A 14,510-nucleotide genomic window follows, 5' to 3' on the forward strand; every position below is an offset into this window, starting at 1 on the left:
TCCTGGAGAGAAACCTGACTGAGGTCAATACATCTTAGGTAAGGGAATTCTACTGCAATTACTTCAAAACTTCCTTAGATGCAGTGAACCTTAGGGGGAAGCAGATTCTGGTCACTGAAGAGGCCATAGAGGATGTTCTGAAGCTTCTGCCTAAATCTGATCAGCTGGATGGCTATCAAAGAGCTGAGGAGGATATGCGCTTCATGAAATTTGATTGGGATGCAGTCAAGGCCAGGATAGCCCTTGACCCGACCGTTCCATGGATCATGGGTCAGAACACTACCATGCCAAAGGGAATCAAGCGGATTTACTTAAATGATGAGGCTCGGCTATGGCACCAGATCCTGAGCAATTTTGTCATGCCGAGTACCCATGAGACAGAGATAGCTGCCGCTATGATCACCCTCCTATGGTGTGTGATGGAGGGTAAGGACCTGTACCTGCCACGCTTTATCCGGTACTATATGGCCAGGGTCCACGTCCGAGGCACTCTACCCTTTCCTTATCTAATTACACAGCTAGGCCGTCGAGCTGATGTGCCTTGGGAGGATGCTGATGAGAAGCCACCTGCTGCAGAATGCAAGAAGATTATCCCTCACAGCAGGAACTTTCTGGCTTTGGGCTACAGACCTCCATTCCTCACTGCTACTACTCAGACAGCCACACCATCTGCCGACCCCTCTTCTTCCACAGCTACCCCAGCTACCCCTGCTACTACCACTGCACCTCCACCTGCCTCAGAGCCCATCTATCACCTAGTGCACCGCCTATTTTGACGGCTTGACCAGATGGAGCATCGCAACAAGCGACGCTATGAGCACCTGAAGCTGATGATACGATCTGGCGACATCTCCTCCGAGCCTGACACACCATCTGAGGCATCTGAGGAGGAGGCGGATGATCACGAGGCAGAGACCCATCCACAGAGCGAGGCTGCGCAGGCAGGCACAGAGCAGGCCGCATCACATCAGGAGGCTCCGCCTCAGATTCAGGCTGTAGATCCCGAGATCTCTATCTAGTCAGCACCTCCTCTACAACAGGCAGATCCTCAGACCACCACCACAGAGACTCCAGCTACCCACCCTTCCAGTGATGACACCCCTTCACACCCTGCTTGAGTGAGCATCAGGGACGATGCTTCATTTTAAGTGTGGAGAGGTGATGCACGGAAACTTGTCCTTTAACAAATCTCCCTCAGCAAGTATACCGAATTGTCGTCAAGTAAAAACTCACAATAGAGTGAGGTCGAATCCCACATGGATTGATTGGTCAAGCAACTTTAATTGGAAGAATGTTCTAGTTGAGCTAAGCAGAAACTGGGTTGAGAATTGCAGGAAATTAAATGGCGGGAAAGTAAATTGCAGAAAATAAATGACGAAAGGTAAATTATAGAATCTTAAATGGGGAAGGGGGTTTAGCATGAAAGTAAATAGCAGAAAGTAAAGAGAATGGGTAAGATCAGAAATGGGGAGTTCATTGGGCTTAGGAGATGTTGCATTCTCCGGATCAAGTTCATTTTCATCTCTTCCTCAATCAATGCATTCATTGATCTCCTTAGCAATCTTAAGTGATTGAATTCCAATTCCTTGGTAATTCAATCTCTCAAATCAGATCAATAGCCATTTCCTTGGTCTAATTGCTCATGAGAAGAGATGAAGTGTGGTCACTGATTATACCATATGTATTTCCAAATCAAAGTATTGGGATAATTATATGTCACTATATCCGCCCAAACCCCAATTTGGTCCAACATGAGAAAGCAATTCTAGCATGATCTCTTCATTCCTCTTCCAAGGTTCAGAAGAGATCCAAGTATGAATAGCTTCTTTTCCAAGATAACTACTCAATTGGATGAAGATTGAAAGCTTTCTAGTAAAATCAAGAGAAAAGAGAGAAGAAGGATAATGAAAACTATTATTGATCCATTAAATTACAACAGAGCTCCATAACCCAATGAAAGGGGTTTAGTTGTTCATAGCTCTGGGAATGAAAAACATAGATGGAGAGTACATTCTGAGAATTAAACTAAAAGTTGTAGAGAAAGTAAAATACAGAGAGTAATTCTAATAATGCCAAAAGCTCCTCTTTCTAGTTCAAAGTTCTCCCTATTTATACTATTCTTCTGATCTTCTAGTTGGCTCTTCAAGTCTTGGATATGGGCCTTTGGATCTTGAGTTGAAGCAGTTATCTTCTTCAGTGGGCTTAGCTTTACTTGCAGAGAGAAAGTGTGAAGTAGGCAGGGATTCTAGCTTAGGACGTTAGTGGCGTTAACGTTAAGTGAAAGTGTTGGTTCGAGAACGTTAGTGACAATCACCTTTTTCACTAACGTTCCTAACCCAAGGATGCTCCACGTTAACTTCAACGTTAGTGGCATCAACGTGCCCACTAACATTGCCTCTTGGTCCTTCGCACACGTTATTGGGACTTACTTTTTCCAATAACGTTGAGAATCCTCCTTTCTCCCTACGTTAGAGTTCACGTTGGTGTGGCTAACGTGACCTTTAACGCAGGCTTGCCACATCTTCGAGAACGTTAGTGACACTTACCTTTGTCACTAACGTTCCAAAATGCCCCTACTTCCCACGTTAGAGTTCACGTTAACTAGGTTAATGTGGCTTCTAACGTGGTATTGCTAGCCATCTCCAACGTTAGTGACAAAGGTGAGTGTCACTAACGTTGGCTCATCATCCCTTTTACTCACGTTAGCTTCCACGTTAATGTAGTTAACGTGGGAGTTAACGTGGCTCATAGTGGCTCATCCCAACGTTAGTGACAAAGGTGAGTGTCACTAACGTTGGCAATTCTTTGCTCCCTCCACGTTAGAGTCCACGTTAATTGAGTTAACGTGGCAACTAACGTGGCTCAAAGTGGCTTAGCTCAACATTAGTGACAAAGGTGAGTGTCACTAACGTTGGTCATTCTTTTGTTTTCCCACGTTAGAGTCCACGTTAACTGAGTTAACGTGGCTCTTAACGTGGCCAATATGAGCTTGGTCCAACGTTAGTGACAAAGGTGAGTGTCACTAACGTTGGCTTCATTTTCTTCTTCCACGTTAACTACCACGTTAATGTAGTTAACGTGGCAATTAACGTGGGCTATGATGGCTTCGAGGACGTTATTAGCGATTACTTTTCTCATTAACGTTGCAAGCTAGCTCCCCTTCCATGTTAGAGGTCACGTTAGTTAGACTAACATGGCTGCTAACGTGGTTCTTCCTTGCTTCTTTTGTCCTAAAATCAAGCAATAAAGTGCATCAAAGTTCTAGTCCAAGTTATGAAACATGCATCATCCAATTTGTCATTCAATTCATGCATAATTCTCATGAATTCATATAAAAATCACAATGTTAGCTTGAATCAAGATGTAAGTGAAATTCTACCCAAAACTTGCTTATTTCCTAAGAAAGTGCATGAAATTACCCTAAAACCATAAAGAAAAGGTCAGTGAAACTGGCCAAAATGCCCTGGCATCAGGAGGTTGCCATCTCTGGCGTATTTTTTGATGAACCACTACAGACTCTTTCATTTTATTTTGCTATTTTTCTATATTTTTTCTCTTTATTTTTATTTTTATTCTCCCAGTACTTATACATTGCTATTTTCATATATTCATACTCTATTTTCTGCATTTCGCACTTTAGTTCATATTTTAGCCATTTAGTTTAGTTGCAATTCTAACTTATTAGTTATAGAAATTGTGGATTAATTAGTATAGTTTACCCTTTTTAGCATAAGATAGCTTAGTTTAATTTGAAAATATAAAAAGGAAGTAAACTAGAGACTTGAACATAATAGAAACAACCCACACCTTGTATATATAACATTCCCTGTTAGCTAGTTAACATCATTTCATCAAGGAGAAACACAAACTTTAAAGCCATTCAAAATAAATTTTACATCGAGAATAATGGGAACTTTTAATTTTACTTGCATGACATACATAATTGATAAATGATTTTTGAGCTAGAGAATACACAACCTGTGAGTTTTGAGCTTAATTGTATGGTTACATTCAAACCATAATTTTTATTCCTGTGTGTTCCGCCCTTCTTATTTATTCTGATGTTCTTTACTTTGTTTTAATCTATATGTCCGATTATAGAATAGAAATACATACCAAGAGAGTGATTGAGGCCATTGTTTGATTTTAGCTCACTTATCCCAAATTAGCCTACCTTTTACATCACCCTTGTCAACCCCCTTGAACCTTTAAACCCCCTCTTATTCTATAAACCACAATGCTAGCCTTAAGCAGAAAAACAAAATAAAAATCCCAAGTTGAATCCTTGGTTAGCTTAAGATAGAAAGTGTGTAAGTGTTTAAGTGTGGGAAACCTATTGGGAACATGGATGATAAAAACAAAAGGTAGAAAAGTTGAAAAGAATAAAATTATTCAAATAAAAATTTTGGGAAGCATTCTCATGTAAAATCAAATAATTGAATTACCATGTGCAATAAAAAAATGTTATTTTTCAGTATTTGAATAAAGGGGATACAAAAAAATTTTCCAAATGCAAATTAAATGCACATGGGACAAAAGTTAAAGTATGAGCATGTAACATCAAAAGTGGAAAAAAGTGGGAAAATAGGTAAAGAAGTTTTGCTTTACAAAGTATGTATGTTAGGTGAGGTCTTAGACTAATCAAGGATTCGCTTAATTAGCTCACTTAGCCTTATACATATACCCTTACCTTTACCTTGGCCCCAGTACAACCTTAATTAAAGACCTCATGACTTTGGTGTGTCTATACTCTATAATTGTTGATTGGTTAGATGAAGAACAAAGTTATAGAAAGGAAGGATAAAAAGAAGAATAGAGTGATTAACCCAATAAACACTGAGTGACTAGAGAGTAAACACAAAATCCAGTGAGGGTTCAATAGCTCATTAACATATATCTCTGCTTGAATTATTAATTGTCTTACAAGTTTATAAAATATTTTTCTCTCCCATCTCAACTGTAAAAGTGCTTTATCATTATCTAAGGTTTGGCTATGTATATATATATATATATGACTCCTTGAGAATGTGAATTAATTCAACTACATGTAAGCTTTATATACAAGTGAATAACAATTAAGAATTGCATGATGCATGTAGGTAGTTTCATTTAGAGTAGATTGCATTGCATGAGATTCCACCACTTTAACCTTAACTTACTCTTTATCTTGGACTCAGCATGAGGACATGCTATTGTTTAAGTGTGGGGAGGTTGATAAACCCATATTTTATGATATATCTTGTGCTTAATCTGAGTGATTTGTTCAATCCTTCACCCACTTATTCATATTAATTGCATGGTTTTACTTTTCCTTCCTTATTATGTGATGTATGTGAAAAATATGTTTCCTATGCTTAAAAATAATTATTTTGATTACCCTTTATTTCCATTCGATGCCGTGATTCGTGTGTTGAGTGGTTTCAGATCTTCTAAGGTAGGACTGACTTAAAGGATGGAAAGGAAACATACAAAAACGGAAGGAAAGTGCAAAACGGAGTTTTTGAAGAAACTGGCATCCACGCGATCGCATGGGCGACGCGGCCGCATGCCAGCGCGAATCAACAGCGACGCGACCGCATGACTGACGCAATTGTGCGCCACAAGTAGAACATATATGACGCGGCCGCATGACTGAAGCGACCGCATGACAAGGAAAACTTTGAATGTCGCAACCGCGTGACCTACGCGGACGCGTGACAGAGGCCACGCACCAGAAATTGCAGAAAATGCTCCCAGCGATTTCTGAAGCCCTTTTGGCCCAAATCCAAGTCCAGAAGGCATAGACCAGAGGTTATGAAGTGGGGGAACGCATCCATTCAAAGGAGAGTCTCCAATTAGTTAGTTTTCCATGATTTAGATTTATTTTTGAGAGGGAGATTCTCTCCTCTCTCTTTAGGATTAGGATTTAGATTTAGGATTTTATTCGCTTTCCGGATTATCTCTTTACCAGGTTCAATATTCCTTTTTATTTTGTTCTCAATTTAATTATGAATTCTTCTATGTTACAGATTACTCTTTGAATTAATGTTATTTGAGGTATTTCAGTTTAATATTGCTTTCTTTTATTTATGTTACTTTTATCCCCAATCTGAAGAGATTTTTATTCCAGTAGATTTACTTTTCCCCTTTTGGTCTTGGTTAAGAAATCAGTAACTCAGGAGTTATCAAACTTAACATGATTGATAATCGTTATCTTTACTAATTGAATTGAACTTCAATAATCCCAATCTTTCCTTAGGGATTAACTAGGATTTGAGGATCTAACTAATTAGTCACTTGACTTTTCTTTGCTCTAGCAAAGGTTAACTAAGTGGAATTAAGATTCAATTTTCATCATCATTGATAAGGATAACTAGGATAGGACTTCTAATTTCTCATACCTTGCCAAAAGTGTGTTTTACAATTATTTATTTAATTCACAGTCTTTTACTTACTTTAATTGCAATTTAAATCACTTGTTCCTCATCTTCAAAACCCTAATTTACAATCTTCATAACCAATAATAAGAACATACTTCCCTGCAGTTTCTTGAGAAGACGACCCAAGGTTTAAATACTCGGTTATCAATTTTAAAGGGGTTTGTTACTTGTGACAACCAAAACGTTTGTATGAAAGGACTTTTGTTGGTTTAGAAACTATACTTGCAACGAGGATTTATCTGCGAATTTCTAGACCACGCAAAAGTTCTCTCATCAGTACTTCAACAAGAATAGGGCTTCCAACTAATCTACTCCCAGTCAAGGCTTTTATTTAAATTACTTAATTTCTCCAATTTAATTTCCTATTTATTCAACTCAAACCCTTTTTGAAAACATCTGATTAATAAAATAGCACACCTTTCTGCAACTCGTTGGGAGACGACCTGGGATTCATACTCCCAGTATTTTAATTTTAATTTTTGTGACAACCCTTCTAAATTGATAAGCGGATTTCTGGTTGGTTAAGAACTATACTTGCAATGCATATCTCATAACAATTCTTAATTCGCCAATTTCCTCCACGTCAATTTTTGGCGCCGTTGCCGAGGAGTTGCAATAGAATGCTAAAGTTATTAATTGGAATTTATTTATTTGCATTTTATTTTATCTTGCTACTATGAGCTACTTGTTTCTTTCGTTAGATGACGCGTTCACTTCCTGATCCAAGCTTGCCAGTATTCGATCCTGAGATTGAAAGAAATATTTCACGAATAAGGCAAGCTCGGCGTCGGTTAGTCCTCTCTGAGTGCGGATCTGAAACGTCACTTGAGGAAGAAACCAGCCCCCGTTCTACTGATTCGGTTGATTTATGTACAGGTAACATGGCAGCAGCTAGGAGAGTTACTATCCAGGAGGCTGGAGCCCCTGATTTTTCAATGCAACCGTTTCAAGCGCATCACCCAGCGGTGGCTACAGATTTTAAAATAAAGACTGAACTGCTCAATTTGATGCCCAAGTTTCATGGCTTACCTGCTCAAGAGCCTATCAAGCACCTGAGAGATTTCCAAGCAGCCTGTTCTACTGGCAGGCGTGATGGTGCAGATGAAACTTCAATTTTGTTGAAAGCTTTCCCATTTTCTCTTGAGGGAAAGGCAAGAGAGTGGTACTACACTCAACCCGCAGCAACTGTATCCGATTGGGATACACTTAGAAGAGAATTTTTGGAAAAGTTCTTTCCAGGTGAAGTTACTGATAAACTGAGGAAAGACATTTCCATGATTGTTCAGGACGAATCCGAGACTCTCTATGAATACTGGGAGCACTTCAATAATCTTCTGGAAGCATGCCCCCACCATATGATTGACAAGATAGTGTTGCTCGGTTACGTCACACAGGGCATGAGGCCCCAAGATAAGACCACATTGGAAAGTGCTAGCAATGGGTCTATGAAAAAGTACAAGACCACTGATGAGGCATGGCAATTGATCAGCGACTTAGCCGAATCCACTTGGAATCACAGGCAGAAACAAGGCCATTCAAAAGCCGTTGCAGAAGTATCCTCTAGCAGAGAGACTACTGCTCTAACTCAGAGTATCTGTGAAATGACCAACTTGCTGAAGCAGATGCAATTAAATCAACAACAAGTTCAGCAAGCTCAACCTTCTCCACCACAGCAAAGCCAACAGTTAGTCCCACAGAGAGTTTGCAGAGTCTGTGCTGATTATAGCCATTATACTGATGAATGTCCGCAGCTCCAGTAAGAAGACAACACCATGGCAGCCACTCATAACTTCTATGACCGCCCCAACCAAGGGTACAATCAAAGTGGCAGTTACAACCACGGATGGCAGGACAATTCTAACCAGAATTGGAGGGACAACAACAACAATAGAGGAGGCAAAGACAATCAGGAAAATCATAGGTGAAATAATAACAACAACAGGCAGTAGAACCAGTACCAGCCTTACAGAGCACCTCACCTAAGGCAATCCTAAGGACAACAGAATACCCAATAGCAGACCTCTCAAATTACTTATCCTTCTTCATCTGCTAATGATGACTGATGAGGTACGGAAGTTGGTAAATTAAAAATTATTAAAATGGTTACGTTGCAAGTATAGTTCTTAACTCACCGAAAATCTGCCTATCAATTTAGAAATATGTCACAGAGAGTTTAAATTAAAAATTACTGGGAGTTTTAAGTCCCAGGTCGTCTCCCAACGAGTTGCAGAAAGTGTGCTATTTTATCAATCAGATGTTCCAAGAAGTTGAGTTAAGTAAATTGGAAATTAAATTGAGGAAATTTAATTAATATGAATAAAGGCCTTGACTGGGAGTTGATTAGTTGGAATTTCTACTGTTGATGGAGTGATTTTAAGATTAAATTATAATTAATGGTTGTTCTATTTGGTTATCCTTTACTAGGTAAAGGAAAGTCAAACAAGTTGGAATGCTAGATCTGCTCACAAGTTGCAACCCACTTAGTTCAAAGGGGTTGGTGTTAGTGGTTAGATAACAATCCAATAGTTAACCCAATTACAATTTTTCTTTCAATCCTTCCAACTCAAGAGTTCCCTTCAATCAACTCCCCATCAAGTGAGGGAACTACTCACTCATTGTAAATAATAAATCCATAACACATGAAAGGGAATTAAAAGAAGACATGATTATTGGAATAGAAAAATAAATTAAAATAGAAGAAATAATCCTTGTATCAAATATTCATGAAAGTATTCAAATGACAAAATTGAACAAAGCAAAGAACATGGAAGAATAAAACCAAGTTAAGAGAACGAACTAGAATGACGAGGTCTTGATGAGGAAATAACTCTTCTCAATGTTCCAATGCTAAGATCAATTCAAAATTAAAATTCTCCAAAACATAGAGAGGAAAACCTAAGGGAGTAAAACTAGATCTAAAAACTGTCTACTCTATAGAATGAATGCTCCTTTTGTTTCTGCATATTCTGTGGCTCTAGTCTGTTGTTCCGGGCCAAAAACTGGGTCAAAATAAGGTCCAAAATCGCCCCCAACGAATTCTGCAGATTATGCAGATCGCACATGTCACGTGATCACGTCATCCATGCGGACGCGTCATTCGCGTTTTTCCTTGCCACGCGTTCGCGTCGTCCACGCTACCGTGTCGTGTTAGCTTTTCCAATCCGCGCGGCCGCGGGTGTCATGCGGTCGCGTCACTGCGAATTGCGCTCTTTCGCGCGGTCGCGTGAGCCATGCGGCCGCGTCACTTCTCGCTGGTTATCTCCTCAATTTCTTGTGTTCCTTCCATTTTTGCTAGCTTCCTTTCCAATCTCCAACTCATTTATGCCCTGTAAAGTCTGAAACACTCAACACACAGAACACGGCATCGAATGAAATAAAGGAGAATTAAAAATAAATAATTAAAGTCTCTAGGAAATAGTTTTCAAACATGTAATAAATTCAGGAAGGAAATCTAAATGCATGCTAATTTAATGAATAAGTGGGTAAGGATCATGATAAAACCACACAATTAAACACAATATAAACCATAAAATAGTGGTTTATCAATGACTTACTACAATCTATTGATCGGAGACAACAGACCATGGAAAATAACCTTTATGCTACACTAAATGGTCTGAACTCTACCCTGTAAGCTCTTGTCTCACAAATTGAATCAATGAATAACTCTAATAACCAGCCTTTGAGCTCCAGTGGAATTCCCTCTCAACCATTACCCAATCCAAAGGGTGGCATTAATGCCATTACCCTAAGGTCCGAAACCACACTGCAGGAGAGGAATCAGGAGGAGCCAAGCCCACCAGAACATGCCTTAGCTGAAGAGGTAGTGGAAATAGCAGATGTTGAAGAGGAAGAAGACATACAGGACATAGATGAAAAAGAAGAAGTTCAACCACAGGAGGAAGCACCAAAGGGCACAGACACTGCAAAAGACACCACTCCCATTCCATTTCCACAACTTGCAAGGAAGCCCAGGAAACAGTTGGAACCTGATCCCAAAATGGTAGAGATATTCAAAAAGGTTGAGGTAACTGTTTCTCTTTTTGATGTTATTCAACAGGTACCTAAATATGCCAAGTTTCTAAAAGATTATGTATATATAAAGACAAAATTAATGAATTAGAAACTATTCCTTTAGGTAGTTCCATATCTGCTTTAATGGGAGGTTTACCTGAAAAGTGTAGTGACCCAGGTCCATGTATGGTTAATTGTACTATTGGTGGTGTGGTATTTTCTGACTGCATGTGTGAGTATAATGCCTTTGTCTATATATGATATTTTGAGGCTCACTCCCTTAAAAAGGTCGGCAGCTCATTTTGTGTTAGCAGATAAAAGCATTATTACAGTGGCTGGAGTTGCTGAAGATGTATTAGTGGGCATTAAGGGGCTCACATTTTCCATTGATTTTTATATCCTGGAGATGCCCCAAAATGACTCAGAGAAGCCATCATCAATCCTACTTGGAAGACCATTCCTGAAGACCTCGAAGTTCAAATTAGATGCTTTTTCAGGAACATACTCTTTTGAAATAAATGGCCGAGTAGTAATCTTCAATCTAAATGGAGTTATGAAGCATCCTCCGGAGGATTATTCTATCCTCCAGTGTGACATTATAGAAGAAACCGTGGCTGAAGTTCACCAGGAGGAATTTGAAGAGAAGTACATAGGACAAAGTCCAAGTGTGGGGACATTCTCAGAGGACAATGACAGTACTTTACCATTGTTACCAGCTCCAGACAACCCAGAGCCTGACCACGATCAGAAGTTAGAATTAAAACCCCTTCCTCCACATCTCAAATATGCTTACCTTGAAGGCGAGCAGAAGTTTCCAATTATCATTGCAAGGGAACTCACTTCTCAACAGGAAGAGCAGTTACTTAGTGTGCTGAGGAGGCACAAGAAGGCAATTGGTTGGAGTTTGGCAGACATAGTAGGCATCAACCCTCAAGTCTGTGAGCATAGAATATTTTTAGAAGAGGGAGCAAGACCTGTCCATCAACCCCAGAGAAGACTAAACCCCACTATCTTAGAGGTTATCAAAAAGGAAGTGACCAGACTACTGGAGGCAGATATCATCTATCCCATCTCAGACAGTGAATGGGTAAGCCCAGTACAAGTGGTGCCCAAGAAGTCTGGAGTCACTACAGTGAAGAATGAGCACAGAGAGCTCATGGCAACCAGAGTTTAGAACGCCTGGAGGGTCTGCATTGACTACAGACGCCTCAACCAGGCCACTCGTAAGGATCACTATCCTCTTCCATTCATTGATCAAATGCTGGATCGCCTGTCAGGTAAATCACATTATTATTTTTTAGATGGTTACATAGGTTATTTCCAGATTTATATAGCTCCTGAAGATCAGGAAAAGACTACTTTCACATGTCCTTTTCGGACTTATGCTTACAAGAGAATGTCCTTTGGCTTGTGCAATGCACCAGCTACTTTTCAAAGGTGCATGATGAGTCTTTTCTCTGATCTTATTGAGGACTGTATGGAAGTTTTTATGGATAATTTTAGTGTATATGGAGATTCCTTTAGCCTTTGCTTAGATGGATTATCTAGAGTATTAGATAGATGTGTCAGTACAAACCTTGTATTAAATTTTGAAAAATGTCACTTTATGATAAAACAAGGTATTGTACTAGGATATGTTGTGTCTAATACTGACATTTCTATAGATCCAACAAAGGTGGATGTTATTTCTAGTTTACCTTACCCCTCTTCTGTGAGGAAATTCCATTTGTTTCTTGGCCATGCAGGTTTTTACAGGAGATTCATTAAGGACTTCAGTAAGGTAGCTCTTCCCTTATCTAGACTACTGCAGAAGGATATTGAGTTCGAGTTCAGCGAGGATTGCAAACAAGCATTTGATAAGCTGAAGACCGCCCTGACTCAAGCTCCAATTGTGAGAGGACCAGACTGGAGCCAGCCATTTGAAATAATGTGCGACGCCTCCAACCATGCAGTAGGAGCAGCACTGGCTCAGCGTGAAGGTAAGGACCCCTTTGTTATTGCTTATGCATCTAAAACTTTAGATGCCGCTCCGTCCAATTACACTACTACTGAGAAAGAGCTTCTTGCTATTGTTTTTGCTCTGGATAAATTCCGAGCCTATTTACTTGGTACGAAGGTAGTAGTGTACTCAGACCACGCAGCTCTAAAGTATCTATTAGCTAAAAAGGAGTCCAAACCAAGGCTTATACGTTGGATACTGCTATTACAAGAATTTGATTTAGAAATTAAAGATAGGAGTAGTAACTAGAATTTAGTGGCAGACCATTTGAGTCGCCTTGAGCACATTATAGATGACCCCACTCCTATAGCTGATAATTTCCCATTTGATAACCTGCAAGCAGTATCTGAGGTAGTCCCTTGGTATGCACCTGTAGCTAATTATCTAGTTAGCTGCACCTTTCCTCCAAACTTTTCTAAGCATCAAAGAGACAAGCTGAAAAGCGAGTCTAAATATTATATATGGGATGACCCATATTTATGGAGATGTGACGCTGACCAGGTAATTAGACGGTGTGTGCCTCAATCAGAATTCTAGTCCATCTTAGAGGCATGTCACTCGTCTGAGAGTGGAGGACATTTTGGCCTTCAAAGAACAGCTAGAAAAATCTTAGACTGTGGATTCTGGTGGCCTACTCTTTTTAGAGACGCTGCTGAATTTTGTAGATCTTGTTTTCTATGCCAAAAATTTGGTAATATATCCAAGAGGGATGAGATGCCTTAACAAATTATGCTTTTCTATGAAATTTTTTATGTTTGGGGCATTGACTTCATAGGTCCATTTCCAAATTCTAATGGTTATCTTTATATATTGTTAGCTGTGGATTACGTTTCCAAATGGGTGGAAGCAATTCTTACCCGCACTGATGATGCTAACACTATTGTTTCCTTTGTGAGAAACCACATTATTTGTCGCTTTGGATCACCATGAGCAATCGTGAGCGATCAAGGCACCCATTTTTGTAACAGGAGACTAACAGGATTAATGAAAAAGCATGGGATAATTCATAAGGTTGCAACAGCCTACCATCCTCAGACTAATGGGCAAGCCGAGGTGTCAAACAGAGAGATAAAGCATATCTTGCAGAAGATAGTCAAACCTCATAGAAGAGATTGGAGCACCAGGCTACAAGATGCACTCCGGGCATACAGAACCGCATACAAAACACCCATTGGGATGAGTTCTTTTCGCTTAGTTTATGAAAAAGCTTGTCATCTCCCTGTTGAAATAGAGCACAAAGCCTTTTGGGCAGTAAAGGAGTGCAACATGGGAATTGAGAAAGCCGGAGCTGAAAGAAAGTTGCAACTGCAAGAACTGGAAAGCCTTCGCCTAGAAGCTTATGAGAACTCAAGGCTTTACAAGGAGAAGATGAAGGCTGTACATGATCAGCACATCAAGAGAAAAGAGTTCCAACCTGGGGACTTAGTCCTCCTTTACAAATCTCGACTGAGGCTCATGCCAGGCAAGTTGAGATCAAGATGGGAAGGTCCATACAGAATAGAGAAGGCCGAACCATACGGAGTTTATCACCTAAGCCATCCTTCAAGCTCTGAACTTATCAACGTTAATGGACATCATTTAAAGCTGTACCATGGCGAGAAGCTAAAGAAAAACAAGGAGCCCGAGATCTTCCTCTTGAAAGATCCCCACATAGCCGAAGCCTGAGCTAGTGGAGCATCCAACTTACGGACGTTAAAGCAAAGTGCTAGGTGGGAGACAACCCACCATGGTATGATCGTTCTTTTCTTTATTCTTAGTTTTCCCTATTCAATAACTCTTCTCTTTATTAGTACATTTTGCGCATCTGCATTTACATATTTTAATTAAAAAAAAATATTTTTCACGCGACGTGACCGCATCATTGACGCGTCCGCGCCGCAGGTGATGGGAGAAAATAATAAAACGAACAGAGAGTCACGCAAGAGCGTGGCTGGAGGCGTGCCAGTGGCACAAATCGCCCCACGCGACCGCGTCGCTGACGCGTCCGCGTCAAATGGGAACATTGGCCTCCCACGCGACCGCGTCACTCACGCGGCCGCGTGCCCTGGAATTCAACGTGAAAAGGGTGCACGACCGAT

This window comes from Arachis hypogaea, chromosome 14 (assembly GCF_003086295.3).
Source record: "Arachis hypogaea cultivar Tifrunner chromosome 14, arahy.Tifrunner.gnm2.J5K5, whole genome shotgun sequence".
NCBI lineage: Eukaryota > Viridiplantae > Streptophyta > Magnoliopsida > Fabales > Fabaceae > Arachis > Arachis hypogaea.